Genomic DNA, 18282 nt, shown 5'->3' on the forward strand with positions numbered 1-18282 from the left:
TTCCGACGCCATCTTGAAATCCAAGATGGCAGCTTCCACTGAATTTAAAATACTGTTAATCAATGAAAATCGCTTGAACACAACTTTTTTCACGTAATACTACATTAAAACTACTATTTTAAGACAATTTAGATCATTTTAAATCACTTTTATTATTTTTTCATTACGTTTCTAATGCATTTAGCACTTTTCTTGTTTTGTTTATAGTTTTTGTTTTTTTTGCCATTTATATAATTGCTTGTAATTGCTATTATGTTTAAATTGTATTGGTCTTATTCTTGCGAAAACTATAAGGTTATGTTGTTTCTGTTAACCGTCTGATTTAGGCACATGTGCCAAATTCGATGTTGCCAAAATCGAATGTTGCCAAAAACGAACGGGGTCTGTATTGTGGTGGTTTTTGTGGGATTTTCAGTCACTTACAGATTTTCAGAGAAACGCGAAAACAGATATTTGACTTCTATCATTTAGCCTTAGACCCAATACAATATATTTGGGAGTTTCATGCTATTTTCATTCATTTACAGTATTTTTAAGTTCAGCTGAAGCCACCATCTTGGATTTCAAGATAGCGTCAGAATGCAAAAATAAACTTTTTATAGCTTATCTCAATTGACAAACACCCATATTTTGGAGGTTTCATGCGATATTCAATGATTTAGAGCATTTTTAAAGTTTATAGAAAGCTGCCATCTTGGATTTCAAGATGGCGTAAGATAGCAATATTCGACTTCTACTCGTAAACCCCTTCACCCACTACCAATTTGGGTTTCATGTCATTTTAAGTCATTCACTACATTTTAAAGTTTAGCAGAAGCCGCCATCTTGGATTTCAAGATGGCGTAAGATAGCGTAATTCAACTTCTACCGGTTGATTTCTTTTAACTTATACCCCTATAATATAGGTTTTATGCGATTTTCAGTCATTTACAGAATTTTTAAGTTGAGTGGTAGCCGCCATCTTGGATTTAAGATGGCGACGGGCAACGAAATTTGACTTCTACTCGTTTATTACTTTCACCTTATAACCATATTGTGAAGGTTTCACGATATTTTCAGTAATTTACAGCTTTGAAAATAAAAGAGGAAGCCGCCATCTTGAATTAATGATGGCGTTAAGCTTTTTTTTCCTACTATTTGGGCCCTTTCACTCAATACTCATATTGTAAAGATATTCATACCACTTTCGGTGATTTCAAGTTTTCAAAGATGTATTTTTTTAATTTAAACTCAAAACCAACACGCATAACTTACCAAAAATGTGTAAAAATGGGAGTTCCAATTCAAATATGTGCTATCTAATCTGAGCGTGTCCTGTTTTGACATTTTGATCGAGAACTGTCACTAAGTTTTATGGCGGTTTAATATTCAGGCACTGAGTGCTATTATAGAACATGCAAAAAAAAGCTTAGAGCAAACTTCTAAGTTTGTGTTTTATTATAGTTTTAAAAAAGCATTCATAACTCTTTCAAAATAACTAAAACAGTATGTTTAATAAAAGTTTTATTAGCGTTTTCAAAACCATCTGCAAACATATGGTCGAAAAAAAATATAAGCATTCTGCATGACCATAATAAAACCGTCATAAAACGAGCTGCACAAAAAAATGCCATAATTAAACCATAATAAAACTTCCTAATGCTAGTTGGCATAATCTGTGTTACTTGGGTATCCTGGGTTAAAAGGGGAAAAGTCTCGAGAAGCTATAGCCATATTGTTGACTAGCCAAAAAAGCATGCAAATTATAATCCCGCCGCCAAGGCTTCCGAAAAAAGAGTGCATCCTTATTTTACAAAAAGTAATCAAATACTATCTTTATCTCAGCCGTGCCAAATTCCCTTGACATGAATTGAGAAACGTCCAGTATTCGAAACAGGTAACGAGCACATACCGCTACCCGCTCCTTTTGCAAAAAAAGGTTACCCTGATGCCCCCAACCCATTCGTTTGATAAAATAATAATGTAGATAAAATTGAATGTAATAATGAAATATTATAGAATAATATAATTATATAAAATAACTAGCAGACCCGGTAAACTTCGTCTTACCATGTTAAACTTAACGTCAATTTAATTTTTTTTTCGCTGTTTGACTTACAAACAACATCAAGTCTTGAGTTGTTAATCGTATCGCTTTCTTGAACATGTCCTAGTTTTTTAACATATCCATCTTTTCCGTTTGCTCGAATTGTCCCGCTCAATTATATCGGATTCAAATCTAAGAATTTTAACTCAGTTCCACGAGTCTTTTCAAAAATTATTAAAAAAATCTCACCTATCAATTTTACATGCATATTACATGAATCCTTTTCGTTTACTTTTCTTTGATTCGGATGCTTTGAATATTGGAGAATGAAATCAGGTAACAGCTTCCCGTTGCAAATTCGATTTTTTCAGCGCTCAACGCGTTGCAACGTTACCATCAAACTTGGCAAGCCTCTTGCTTTTAAAAAAAAATCTACTCTTTATAACTTGTTCCATAAATAACATATGTGATTATATCTATGTTTTATTTATTGTATACCATTAAGTTGATTTTCTTCGCTTTGCTCGAGTTCACTTTAAGGTTTAAATCGAAATCAAAAGTTTCTCATTTATTGGAATTCATTGCATATGAAACTTAATGGAAGAAGAATTTTTAATATCGGGACAATTTATGGAGTTTTGCCCAATATTCTGCCTAGCGCAGCACTTTTAGCTCCCGAGTAGCTTTTGATGGTATATTTTTTTAGAACTGAAGAAATAAAAACATTAGATAAGATTTTTTACAAACCATTTTCAAGCAGCTTCGCTTTCCTCGCCTTTGGAAGCAGTGGTTTTTTATTTCCATATTTTCATCAAAATCATGTTCAAAAAAAAAGTTCGCCCTTTTTTTTTATTTGTTCGAGCAAAAAATGCAAATTAAATCAAGAAGACTTTATTTATTGGGTTAATGTTCAAAGGAATTGAATTTGGTTTTGAATGGAGAAAATTTATGTTTAATTTTTTTGTTATTCAACCGTATTAAAGCATTTTTATTTTCATTTTTTCCTTAAAGACATACCTGCCAATTTAAACCATTGTTGTCTGATTTAAAATTTTCCCAAACAGTGTTGAAGGTGATTTGCGATTCTGTTTAAGATTATGTGATATTTTCAAGATTCAATAACATTTAATTGGAATGCAGGTTTTGAAAAATTAAATACATAAAAAAGAACTAATCTTTTAAGACTACAATCATTTCATTCTTTTTTTCTGGAAATTTTCATGTACATTTACCTCGAAATTTTCCTCGACATTTAAAAATTTTAAATATTCGCTTCAAATTTATCACTCGGGATACCCTATCTAACTATTTTAGAGAAAAATTGGTATATGTTTCATGGCTAAAAGGCGTGTTGCTACTTGTTTCACCGTGTGAAATGACAGGAGTTAATATTATTTTCAACACTTTTAGGTCATAATAAAAACTTATCAAAAAAAATTCTGCTTCTGCTATCAAAAAAATTATGCTTCTGGAAAATCAATCACAAAAAAAATTTACAACAAACAATCGGATCTAAAGTCTCTTCTATGTAGTCAAAATTTCTTAAACAAAAACACACATTTATGTTAAGTATGTACTTGAATTCTGTGTAAACCAACAGGGAACCTGTAAACAGTTTTTTGGTGAACGATTTAAAAAAAAAAATAAGTTAATTTAGTCAGATTGTGTATTTGGGCCCAACCATTTATAAATTAAGAAACCATGCATACATTTTTTGTAAATGTTGAACGTTTGCAATTCTTTGCATTCGGCCTTTAAATGAACATCAATCCTATATAATCTATTTTAAAGGACAGGTTCTTGTTCAGTTCATGTGTCTGTTCATTTGCAACGGATTTTGTGGTTGTTCTATAAAATTAAAGGCGCTTGATACAACTTCTGTGAAGCACATTTGTACATGTTCGTAAAATATTTCTAGCGAATTGGATTATAAACCAAATCTTTCCATTTTCTTTTTTCAAATGTCCGCAAAGAGTCATACCATTATTTCATACGCATCAGTACTAAATTCATATTATTCAGACAATAATTCCTTCTTTAAATAACACGAATTAAAGTTTTAATTTTTTCATATCGTTTAAATGGTTTTGATTTGATCGGCAAAATATCAATCTGGATCAAATGTAAGCGTCATTCTTTACTGTGTGCTGTACAAATGATCTAGGAATCAAGAAGAAAAAACACATCTAGGCTTCATATGGCCACCACATGCATTGAAATTATACTTGGTTGAGAAATGCGCGCCCAAATATTCTCACTAAACAGTATGCTATGCCATAGTTACTAACCTCCTACGACGCTTGCTCGCGACGCCTCGACCATGGAGACGAAAAACAAACCGCCCGGCGCCGAAAAGAAAGAAAATCTCGATAAAATTGTAGGCCATGACTTTAATTTGATTCAATTTATTACAAATTTAATGATTACGGACAATTGATGCCACTTTTTGTTGTTTTTGTTCGATATAAACCGATTCGCATGCCCACAGAATATTCTAAAAATAATTTCATTTGAATCGGTTGGATCATTTCGGAGGAGTAGTACTACAAACACCGTTACAAGAGAATTTTATATAATAGATAAAATGTACAGTAGTATAACATAGGATAATAACGAAATGCATTATAATATTACATAGAAAAGGAATGATAATCAAGTAAAATAAAATAAAATCCATGCAAAATGTTAGTCTACATCTACTTCGATAAATTAGTTTTGTGTTAGTTAGATGTAATTGAATAAATAAATAAATTGATGAACTTCAAACTCCAGATATCCAGCTAGAAATTTTTTTTTTAACTAAAAGGCAGACATTCGGGCAACTTATTTTTCATATTTCTAATCTATATTAGCATCAGGTTAATGAAATACACGATTACAATCTTGGAAGGTTCCATTATTAAATCATTTTGAATGGTTTGAATGGATTATAATTTTTGACATTTTTTCCAGCTCGATGATTCGATCCTGACCTGTACCTATAGATAAACGTTAATATTGGAAATTGGACCAATTATGATGGCCCTAAAAATTGAATGGAAAGGTAATGACTATAGTCTGGTATGCGACCTCATGATTCTGATATTGAGGTTATTTGATGAAATATAATTTATGATATGTTCAACGTGGCGCTAGAAGGTGTTATTCGACGAGCGGTGGGCGAAATGCGGGGCACGATTTTCAACAGATCCAGTCAACTTATCTGCTTTGCCGATGACATTGATATAGTCGGCAGATCATCTGCGGCGGTGGAGGAGATCTACCGCAAACTGAAACGCGAAGCAGGAAGGATTGGGTTGATGATTAATACGTCCAAGACGAAGTACATGCTGGCCTGCGGATCCGAGACCGACCGAACCCGCTTGTCCAGTAATAACAAGGTCATGATCGACGGCGACGAGCTGGAGATAGTCGAAGACTTTGTCTATCTCGGCTCACTGGTGACCGCAGACAATGACACCAGCCGTGAGATCCGGAGGCGAATTATCAGCGGAAGTCGTGCCTACTATGGACTCCACAAGCAACTGCGGTCGAGAAGACTTTGCCCTCGTACGAAGTGTAACCTGTATATGACGCTTATTAGACCGGTTGTTCTCTACGGGCACGAGACATGGATATTGCTCGAGGAGGACCTGCGTACACTCGGAGTATTCGAGCGACGAGTGTTAAGAACCATCTTTGGCGGCGTACAGGAGAACGGAGTGTGGAGGCGAAGGATGAACCACGAGCTCGCGCGACTCTACGGCGAACCCAGTATCCAGAAGGTGGTGAAAGCTGGCCGGATACGCTGGGCTGGACATGTTGCGAGAATGCCGGACGACTGTCCTGCAAAACAGGTGTTCGCTACGAATCCGGTAGGAACAAGACGAGCGGGGGCGCAACGAGCGAGGTGGTTAGACCAAGTGGAGCGTGATCTGGCGAACGTGGGGTGCCCGAGAAATTGGAGAACGGTTGCTATGAACCGAGTGAATTTTAGGAATTATGTTCGTCAAGTTATGTCGTGAGACGGAATACTATGTAAATAAATAAAATAAATAATTTATGATATTAATCAAAATCGAAATTTCATCATGAACACACATTCCATGAAATGAAATGATAAAGAAATATAAAATGGCACTTGCTTAAGTTTTCCTTCCTGTTTGATCCGCTTTTTTTCAGAAGTGATAGGATAACAATATTTTAGTGAAGATCATAACGAACAAATTAGTCTAGAAAATACAAATATTTGGAAAGAATATGCAAAACGACGTCGCGGAGTGATCATTCTGATGCCAGTGCAGGGGTTCAGTAAGAGTTGCTTTTAATATAATCATGAAATGTGATGTGCGTTTAGATTACGTATGTATCTATGTATGTTTGGTAGCAACCTTGGGCAATTATAATAAATTAAATATACATAAAATGCCTGAAATAAAATAAATATATGTAGGTATATATAATGAATCAAGCATAACAAATTAAATTTAAAAAAAATCTACTATGGTAAATATAATGACATATTCCAAAAATGGGATGACAAAAATAACGACCTAATAATAGAAAATATTTATGAAGTTTGAACAATAACTATTTGATGTTTTTTCAACAAATGTGTAATATAATGACTGAAATGAAAATAAAATTAAATTTAGTGCAGTTCAACCACAGAGAACAGACGTACAAGCTCGAACAAAAAATCTTCCAAAAAGTGTGTAAAATTTCAAATGCTGACATTCAAAAAATACGTTAGAAATTGACTTGAAATAGTGCAATCTATTGTGCCGTTCAAAAGTTACAAATCAAATTTTCAGATGGCCAGTTTTCGAAAAGGCCCAGCCAAAAGAAACAGAAAAATTGTTCAAAACTATCGTTGGAAATTTTACACAAGTTTCGTGGGCTAGCTTGTATGTCTGTTCTCTGTGGTTCAACTCACACATGTGAGCTCCTATAAATTTCTCCTGTGAAAAAAGAGTATATAAGCAAGGCGACATAATCACAGGAAACATGGAACCTTAACTTATAATTCGAATGGCGTGTAAAAAAAAAAAAAATATAAAATGTAATAATTCAATAAACAATAATAAATTGTATGTACTAATATATAGCAATTAAGATAAAGATATCACTAAAAAAAATGTGAACACGTGTTAAATGATATGTGATGATTTGTTTGGCATGTTTCTGGTTTGCCTACAGCCTTTCAAAGTTCAAACTAAAATCTTAAAAAGTTTATTTGTAGGATGAAAAGTTTAACATTTCGCCTTTGAACATGAGTAACATCATGAAAATGAAAAATGTCAATATTAGTAATTATAGATTGCAAAAAAAATTATAATTGATACACTAAGGTTTTTTTGTGCAGTATGACATCATTCGATAACGTATAGGACATGGAATATTTTCGCTCAAAAACGTACCAATGGCAAAAAACCTTGTAAAAAGAAGCCGTGTTAAAAATCTAAGCATAATAAAAACGCGTGAAAAAAAAAAACCTTAGTGTACTATGGTCGCTGGCATTAACATCTACCTAAATACCCAAAAACAACCAAAAAATATAAAATTTAATACTAATGGCAAGATTATTAACCCGACATCTAAAATAAACCCGAATGTTATCAGGTCTACCTGAAAATATTAGAAATATATCTCAATTTCAGCTCATAACACCTTTATGCCTCCATTAGTATTAAATTGTGTAAATTTTATTGTTATTTGTCGGTCTTATTTTGCAATTTTCAACTTCAGAGTAGTCATATAAGTTCACTTTATAGTTTAAATTGATCCTCAGAGAAGCCTGTTAAACTAGTATCATCAAATTCTACTTAAATTTATGTGGAAGCTAATAAATAAAATACTACCTAATGATAGGTTCTATGAAAGAATATTTTTATGTACCTGTATGTATGGTTAGTAGGTTAATTGCAACCTGGAATCAGGAAGTATGGTTTAGAAAGGAAATCGTTCACAATAGGGCAATATTCATAACGGCTCAACGTTCTATACATTTAATTCATTTTAATAAACTGTAGAAAAAAAAATGTCTAATATTCACGGAAACGTTATGAAATATCCGTCAATTTCAGAACGCTGCCACTTCATTGTAACATATACACAATCACGAGCTACAACAAACTGAATCGGACTCATTGCCACTGCAGCAGCAAATATTTTGATCAAACGTACCAACAAGAGATCCGTATTTGTATCGTTAGGAAATGTACTCGAGGCAAGCACTAAATAAATAAAAAATAATTCGCGAGCGAAAAAACTACCGTCTGATAATAAAACATGTCGGAGAAATCAGAAAAAGAAATATTCAACTTACCCTAAAACCGAACCTGAAAATAAAAATATTAAAATCAATTCTGTTTAGATATCGCAAACTCTTAACATTTGTCAAACAACCCGACCGTGTTTGACCACCTCAGTACTGAAAACCACTTTTTGATTCTTCTTTGGTTGCGTTTCGTATCTGGTATCATGGTCTGCAGACGCGTTCACAAAGTATTCAATTATCACAGTAGATCTCGCAAAATGGTAAACTTGCAACAAACATTGCACACAATGATGAAAAAAACTCAACTGTGGTAACAGAGAGCTAAGAAAAACAACCAAATCGCAAAACTAAATTGTGAAAATTTCACTTCTTTCGTTATCGATATCAATTGGATTTCACTTCGCACTCGAGGATTATCACGTAAGGTATCTCAACACTCAACTTTAAAAGGGAAACTCGCGGTTTAGATAAGTAAATCGGATAAAATTAAAAGACCCCACAAATCGCGTCTGTCGTAATGTACAGGGATGCCAACCGACACATTTATTTAAATTAAATGTATCGAAATATATTGATATACCATCAACATTCCAGATTGCCCGAAAAGTTGGAAATTGACAGGTCCGGACCGGTTGCCCAGATATCGAAGAAAATGGCCCGGATTTTTTCCAAGATTATTAACAATTTTTCATCTGGTTTTAGCGAAATTCCAAAACTAAGAGTTGAGAGTAACAAATTAAAGTTTGACAATTTTTCAAAGTCGAATCAGCTTTAAGAATGAATAAAAATTTCAATTCTGAAAATTTATTTTAAAGATCAATCACAGGCAAAATACTTGTTACCAATAGCTAAGTTGACCTTTTTTACCCCGAAGCAGTTATTTTTATAGTTAAATTGATGTCAGGGTGGCCAGAAAATTTCCATTTTCAAATTCCCGGTTTTATCGATCGATATTTTATGATCTTCCCAGTTTTGAAATACATGAATATGATTAACAGGATTTTTTAACCAAATTATTTTTTTTAATGTAAACTTAAGGTAATAATGATGTTTGTTGGGATTTCTACAGAAAATAGTTTAAGCCGGTTTAAATGCAAAAGATGAAGAAAAGAATCAGAGCAATGAGGTGCCAAAATCGCATTTTTCCCCGTAAATCTTGTGAATTCTCGACTCTCAAAGGTTAAAAATTAAAATCATTCGTAAAAAAAAAAATTCAAACATTTAAGACATAAGTTTTTCGCTATTCAAAAATTTGTAAAATTTATAAATGTCAACAAGAAGAAGAAAAAACCAATATTTTTTTTGAATTCTTACACTTCAGAGCACTTAAAGCTATGCACTGAGCAAAAAAATCTCGATTTTTCGAGAAATTCTTATCTTTTGCTCACATTTTCTCCATGGAATTTAGATCCCGATTTTATATTGATAATGAGAGAAAAAAATGATAATATGAATGAAACTTAGTATTCAATAAGTTTAACTAGGGGAAAAATGATGCATAAGGAATTTTTACGGTTTTGATTTGAAATTCCAGGTTTTTCCGGTTTTCCCAGTTCAATTTTAAATTCCCGTTTTGAGTCTTTGAACACATTTAAAATTAGAAGTGTGATGCGTGCAGTCAATATTTACCGAAAGCACACAAACTTTGAACAAAATTTCAGTAGCGGAAATAATTTTTTATTCATTTAAGTTATTTACAGAGTTGATCACCGGTGTTTAATTTTTACCAAATTCTATTTTGGAACTATAAAACTATCCACGAACTGATATTGCCAGTTAATATGTACTGTTTCTTTATTATTTGTCAGGAATTTTCTGTAAAGGCTTACAAATCACATTATTACAGATTTATACTGGTCAAACCACAGATTTCTTTTTCCAGTAATCTTAGCTTTAGTAAGCATTAATGGATGAATAATCTACAATTTATTGTATTCATTTTTCATTCTGCACAATACTGACACAAAATGAGATTTTTAAATTGGTGCTTAAAATCTGAAGACACGTCCGCTTTTTGTCATGAATTTTGAAATTCTACCAGTTGTCGGAAGAATAATTTTTGAAGATTAAGATTTTCGACAACATCAATTTAAGTTGAATTTTTCGTCATTCTTCTAGATATTGGAAAGGTTCAGCTTAATATAAGGCTAATTTGAAGAAAATTTATTTCTCTCTACTTTGTTATTTTAAAAGCTTTTTCTGTCGAAGAAATTATAAATATTCTGATTTTATAATTCGTTCAAATCTTTCACTTTAACCCCATGCAAAGAATTCATTTAAGCTCAAGTTTAGATTTAAGTCCAAGAGTTCCAAGAGTTAGAAAGCTTTGATGTGGCTCTTTCAAACTCTGAAATTTTAGAAATTTGAAGTTTTTGGCTCTTCCTACTCAAAAGGTTGCCGACCACTGGACTAGGGTGATTCGACTATCGTCACCTCACGCGCGGCGCAGGATAAGGGGGACTTTAAGAATCAATGGGAAGCTTATAAAAACAGAGCAAGAATTGCAGAGCTTTGAAACCTAATTTAGAGATCAAGCTTCATTAAATATGATTCAATCATCTTTGAAATGCAAGTCGAAACTCCAGCTGAAGCTCGCATTTTAAAGCGGTTACTTCTGAATCATGTTGGAATTTGATTAAAAATAAAAAAGCCAGATTGCCCGGTTTTATCCGGGTTTCCCCGGATATTGAATACAAAATTTGGCCCGGAATTCACTGAGAAAAGTCCGGATATTGTCCGGATTTATTTACTTTATTTGCCAAAACCAATTTAAAAAAATACAAATTGTGTTGTAATTTTTTTCATTTATCCGTCCAAAACGAAATTTTTTGAGCAAGTTTTACAAAAATTTTGCAAGTTTTTTGAAAGCCAAAAATATAATTTAAAAAACTGTTGATAAAATAAATTTTTTTTTTTTTTTATTTATTTGAATAGGTACTAAGCACAAAATTGGCTATCAGCACCAGACAAAAGCAAAACCTATTTTACAATATTTTCCTAATTTACAATCTAATTATCTATTCTATTCTCTCAAAAAAAATTTATAATAATAATTACAATACATATTTGACTAATTTTTTATAACTAGATTTTTGAATATAATCCTATTTCCCGTAAGAATTGAAAAAGATTTTTCAAAGGGATCTCACTGTTATCTTTTAATATGTTACAATTAATTTTTAATTGGCTTCTTAGAACGGAATATTTAGTACAATCTTCTAAAATATGATTTACATTCAAAGGTAAATTACAAGTTTCGCACATTGGACGAGGTCCCTTATCAAATATAAAGCTGTGTGAAAATGAAGTATGTCCTATCCGTAATCGGGTTAAAATAACTGAGTCCTTTCTAGATATCTGTTCACGGGATTTCCATTCTTTAACATGATTTTTATTGTTCTCAACTTGTTGTCATTGATATTAAACCATTCATTTTGCCATTGTTGTATTATCTTATTCTTACTTAAATTAATAGCATCGTAACTAGTTAATTTGTGCATTTGCATAGTGTCATCAATACCATTTCTCGCTAATCTATCTGCAGTTTCGTTCCCAATTATTCCCGTATGGCTTGGGATCCATAGAAACCGCACAATTTTGTTTTCATGTTTGATATCACGTAATTTATCTTGAATTATTTGAACGATAGGATTAGATGAAAATATATCTTTAATTGCTTTTAAACCACTCAATGAATCCGTAGCAATGATAAAGAAACTTTTTAAATTTTGTTTTTCTACATATTTAACTGCACTACGAATGGCAAATAACTCTGCCGTGAAAATAGATGAACCTTCTTTGATACTGTATTTTTCTGAATGATAGTCAGAATAAATTCCACAGCCAACTTTATCACCAATTTTCGATCTATCAGTGTAAATAAAAAAATAGTTTTTGTATTTTTCTCTTATTTTTTGGAATTCAGTATTAAAAATTCTTTGCGATGTATTGTTTTTCCCGTATTTGGTAAGCGTTAAGTCAATAATAGGGTTACCTTCCCAAGGAGGAGTGTTGTGTATTTTTCGTTTTATTATATTTGGTACTAAGCAATCATTTCTAGAACAAGCTTCAAGATATCGTATTTGGAATGGTTTGTATGATTTAAATTTCCACTGATTTCCATTGAGATTAAGATTTCTTAGCTTAGTATGCAAAGGATGATTAGGAAGTGAGAGAATTTTAATTCCATAGGATATTATCATAGAGTCTCTTCTTCGGTTAAGTGATAGAAGACCACAATCTGCTAGGATGCTAAGCACAGGGCTTGTTCTAAAAGCACCTGTAGATAATCTTATACCCGTGTGATGTAATGGATCAAGTTTTTTCAAAAGAGTTTTATTCCCTGAACTATACGCAAAACTGCCATAGTCTATTCTCGAAAGGACAAAGCATCTATGAATATTTAGTAGAGTTTTTCTATCACAGCCCCAATTAGTATTAGAGAGCGTCCTCAGTATCCTAAGTCCTTCATTGCATCGTGTTTTTAGAACTTCGACGTGTTTTTTCCAAGTAAGTTTACTATCAAACTGCATACCCAAAAATTTATAGTGCTTCACAAATTCAATAGGATTATTGTACAAAAATAATTCTGGATCAGAATTACAAGATCTCTTCCTACAAAAATGTATAGCTTTTGTTTTTTGTGTTGAGAATTTAAATCCAGTTTCATCACTCCATTTGTTTAAGTTACTCAAGGTTTTCTGTAGATTTTGTTTTATAACAGGTAATGTTTTTCCTTTGCAGTATGCTATCAAGTCATCGGCAAACAGTAGCCATTCCACGGAGCCAAGGAAAAATTTTTTAATCGAATTTATAGCAACTAAAAATAATGTTACACTAAGAACCGATCCCTGTGGAATGCCGTTTTGTAGCTCAAATAATGGGGAAACAACGTCACCCGAAACAACTCTGAATGATCTGTTACGCAAAAAATTTCCAATAAATCTCAGCATGTTTCCATTTACACCATGTTTTAATAAATTAGAAAGTATGTTATGTCGCCATGTCATATCGTATGCTTTTTGAACGTCAAAGAATACACATATTAGATGTTCTTTTGCTGCAAAAGCTTCTTGAACTGCTGATTCTAATGTGCTAATATTATCTGCTGTACTTCTGAATTGTCTAAACCCTGATTGTCTAGTGTCTAACACTTCTTTTTCTTCTAATACCCATCTAAGGCGACGATTCACCATTTTTTCGAACACTTTGCAAACACACGACGTTAGCGATATCGGTCTGTAGCTAGAAGGGTCCATAGCACTTTTATTTGGTTTTTTAATAGGGATTACTAATGCTGTTTTCCAGTCAGATGGTAATTTCATCTGGGCCTGTAGAATGTCCTTTGCAACTGCTTAAGGCTACTTGCAATTCAAGAAAAGAAAAGGGTTTGTTGTATGATTCCTCATTATCCGATATATCAATGGGATTGCTAAGTTCTTTAAGGAGTTTGAGGCGCAGAAACTGAGCATCATAATTTTCATCGCTAGAAACTACAGAAAATGATTTTCCTAATGTGTCAGCAATCATAGAAGAATCTGTAATAAGCCTACCGCCTACTTTAAAACTAGTGATTGTTTGATTTTTCATTTTACCTGATATATTTTGAATTGTGTTCCACATTTCTCGAGTTGATGTGGATAAATTTATGCTAGGAACAAATTTTTCCCAAGACTTTTTTTGAAGTGATCTAATTGTTCTTCTTGCTTTTGCTCTGGCTATTTTGAATTCCTTTTCATTTTCATCGTTCATTTTATTTTTGAATTTCTTTAATGCTTTTCTCCTATCTCGGATACATCTCGCAACTTCATCATTCCACCAGGGTGGCTTATAATTTGTTATTCTATTTGATGTTTTTGGAATGCAACTAGTTGCAGTTTCATGAATATGTTGAACCAAAGATTCCATATTTTTAACACAATCTGATCCATTATTAAAATCTTTATTTGAAAATTCTCTTTGGAATGCGGACCAATCTGCGTCTTTCATTCGCCATCTTGGTCTGCGGTTTAAATTCATTGATTGTTTTATAGGCTTAATAAGAATGGGGTAATGATCACTTGAACATAGATCATGATGAACCACCCACTCGAAATGGTTAGATAAACAGGGTGTAACGATGCTTAAATCAATCGCGGAAAAGCTATTGTTGGCAGAACTAAAGTGTGTAGAAGATCCGTCATTTAAAACGTTTAGGTTGTTTTCGTCGAGAATTTGTTCTATAATTCTACCTCGGCAGTTAGTCGAATAGCAACCCCACGTTGTGCTATGAGCATTGCAGTCGGTGACTAGGAGAAATGGTATTGGTAGTTGTTTGATTAGATTGTTGATTTCTGTTTTGATTAATGCAGAGTTTGGAGGTAAATAAAGGTTACAAAGTGTGAATTCGATGGGATAAAATAGTTTAACAGCAACAGCCTGAAGCTGTGTATTTAGATCTAATTCAAAAGAATGGAAATCTTTGTTGATGCAGATAGCTACTCCTCCGGATGCACGAAGGTGTATATTATCTAAAGTATAATATATATTGTAGTTTTTAAGAGTTGGTTTTTTGGATTGTTTAAAGTGCGTTTCTTGTATACAAATAGCATATGGGTTGACTTCACTGATAAGAATTTTGATTTCTTCGAGCTTATTATAAAATCCGTTTGGATTCCATTGTAAAATAGAAGCCATTTTCAAAAATTAAAAAAAAATGAACCACTGAAACTATCTCCCATACCAAACCTACTTAGCATAAGTGAAGTAGATCAGCTATAGGTGAGAGATTCATGGTCATTCATGGTCTTATTCTTGGTTATGTTCGACAAACAGTGAGTCCCTTATTGCTTGTGAAAACTGAGAGAATTCCTGAGTTCGATAGTTGTGTTCTTGGTTAGTGTTCTCAATTACTATCTCACTATTCATTTTTTGTATTTCATTGGTGTTAGTAAAATCTTTATTTTCGCTTTCGTCGGTTAGTTTGAGTACCTGGTGATCGCCTAATGTACGATCGTGATCATCTGCTTTGGTGGCGTTATCCGGTGCTAATTCACTCATTTGATCTTCATTGCTTGTTGTGGGGGATGTGGGTTCTTCTACTGGTATTGGTGTTGATGTTGGTGTTGATGTTGGAGTTGGAGTTGGTGTGTTGTTCATCATCTCTATCTGCTTTGCCTGGTGTTCATCGGTTTCCGGTTGTTGTTGATTAATTTGGGCTCTCACGACAGCCGCAAATGATGATGTTAATTTACGGGTGATTGGATTGGGAACTTGCGATCGGCGTTTCTGTCGGGCTTCTCTGAACGAATTTTTTTCAGTTGCACACAGCCTTTGAATTTCATATTCATCTTGGTACACAGGACAATCGCGGGAAAGGGCGTTATGCTGACCATTACAGTTAATACACAGAGCATCCTGGACACATTCATTTCCATGTGCTGGGCGAGAGCACGTGGCACACATTTGCTGGTCTCGGCACTTAGCTTTTTTATGGTTGAATCTCAGACAAGTCGTACAACGCATGGGTGCTGGAATGTAGAGTTGAACCTTACAACGGTGGAAGCCGACATCAATTGATCTGGGCAGTGTACTTAAAGCAAAGGTCAAGATGAAAATCGAAGTATCAACTAGTTTTTTATCTGCGTTCCTTCGCTTAACTCGATCTACAGCAATAACTCCAGAGTCCTTCAGTTCTTCGATGATTACTTCGTCTTTCAAAGCTTTAAGGTCGAAACAATTGATAGTGCCTTTGGTCTGGTTTAATGTAGCATGTTCCTTGATAATGATGGGAATGGAACCAGCTAGCATGGTTTGTTTAACCAGTTTATCCGCTTGTTGTTTGTTCTGGGTTTTCAGGAGTAAATCCCCGTCCCTCATCCTGCTGATAGTCACGTTTGAAGTTATGTTGTCGATGGCTTTTTTAATAAAAAACGGCGAAACATCCTTCATAGTGTCTTTGGGGTGGTTACGATGCAAGACAAGAAAACGTGGTCCGTTGTTATCCAGTTTTGGCTGCTTGGTAAACCAATCTTCACAATCTTGTTCCCGATGTGCTGTTCGCTTGACCTTCCTCTTCCTGGCCGGTATTTTTTCCCATCCAAGATCTGGATCTGCTGTTCTCAGTGGACCAAAACGTGATCCAAAGGTCACCGACGGCCCCTCATCGGGGTCATCGGCCATCTTGGCTCCTTCTCACTAACCACTCACTTGAATCTGTCTACTACTTGCACAAAGAAAGATAGTATACTCGCTACTAGTGAACCAAAAAAACTTAGTAAAGCGCTCAAACAGGAACACGTCTTCTCTGATTGAAGGGCAAAACCAAACTGAAAATAAAATTTTCAAGTTATCTTTCTTGATTTGTGCTGAGTAATCTTGGTTTTTGATCAAATTTGCCCGGATATTATATTGCCCGGTTTCCTTGGTTTTTTGATAAAATAGCTCGGATTTTTCCGGCCCGGATACGTTCTAAAAATTCTGGCAACCTTAATTTAAAATTATTCCAACAAAAAAAAAAGAAATTGAAATCATTTTAGAAAGTTTAATTTATTCTTGGAAGGCAAAACAAACCGTGTCAGCTAGTGACCTATAAAGTAACATCTTTATGGTTAAAACAGTGTTATTTTTTTGCTTATCGAAAACGTATATTACTTCAATGATAAAATTCAATTATTTTTCAATTGGCTTATCTGTTACGCTGTTAATTTTTTTTTTATCTCCAATAGATGTGACTCACTCTTATAAGCAATCGCGCTACCTACATATGTACATACAATGTTATGCTTTCGAGGAAAATATTTGAGGAGCTTCTCGATTTATTGATAAGATTGATAGGTTCATTCTTGATATGGATGCGGCAATTCTATCCAGTAGTCACTTAACAATCAATCAACACGGTAGTTATTCGGATTCGTTTGTTATCTGTCTTGTTAAAAACGTGGTGAAATTTTTGATAATTCATTGATATACGGGTGAAATCAAATAGAATAAATCCTATACCAAACTCGGGACTCTCAAACGTATCAATTCAACCGGTAGTAGCATTTCCAATCGAATACAATAATCAAATGAATCAGAAAGGATTTTTTTTTGTGGAAAGTGGAAGCAAAATTTTCGATCAGCAGATGAAAAGTGAAAGGATTTGCCTGCCTAACTGAAAGTCGAAAAGGAAGAACACATATTGATTGCTCTAGATCTAGACAAACCTGCAGGAATCCGTTTTCCTTCCTATATTTGATTTGGATCGGGCAATTGGGAAGGAAATATTGGCCAAGGTTTCCTTTTTTTTGCTGTATCGTTTCCTTCCCGATCAAATTGATATTTTTTGGTTCTCGATAGAGAAAAATCAATTGGCTGATTTGGTTGGATTGGATTTTTCGGATTTCTTTTTGACACGAAAAAAAATCTTGTGAATATGCATGAACTTTCCTTGGGGAAGGTTGAAGTCTTTTGTTGAGGAAGCAAATGTGAGAAAGGTTCTGGAAGTTTGTATTAGAAAAAATTGACTTCGAAGAAAGAGTGAGTGTTTTGTCAGATTAAAAACACACAAAATTTACACTAATACGTGACTCAAGTGAGATAAGCTGAACTTTAAAAAAAAACTAACAAATAAACCATTGTAATCAGCCGGATAGCCCTTCAGTTGATAAAAAAAAACTCTAGTAACAGTAAAGTCTATCAAATGAGTCATCCGACATGAAATAATTTCTAGCCGGCAAAACGCAAACAACCAGCTGATTTTGTGCATTTCGATACGGTCAGCAGAGAGTCTGGCTCTGGTTTTTTGAATTGTTGTTGTCGATAGCTCTCTGGAGAGCACCTAATATGAGGAAGTTTGTTTTCTTCGATAACAATTTTTTTCTTTGACGTGAAAGAGTTTGTTTGTGATACGGTAAACTTTTAGGAAGTGATCCTTGCTGGGGTTAACTGATATAAAAAATCTTAATCGGGTTGTGAAAAATATTACTAAAAATTAAAACCACTAGTTTGGAACTAGCCTGGAAAGTGAAACACATGT

General features: G+C 33.7%; 1 protein-coding gene across 5 annotated transcripts in view; it reads left to right on the top strand.

Moving 5' to 3' along the window:
* The window catches only part of LOC129743869 (protein Fe65 homolog), a 383733-nt gene that overhangs the window by 277369 nt on the left and 88082 nt on the right, over positions 1 to 18282 (top strand). The gene's annotated exons all lie outside the window — the stretch shown is intronic.

The sequence above is a fragment of the Uranotaenia lowii genome, chromosome 2, assembly GCF_029784155.1.
Source record: "Uranotaenia lowii strain MFRU-FL chromosome 2, ASM2978415v1, whole genome shotgun sequence".
In the NCBI taxonomy this organism is placed as follows: domain Eukaryota; kingdom Metazoa; phylum Arthropoda; class Insecta; order Diptera; family Culicidae; genus Uranotaenia; species Uranotaenia lowii.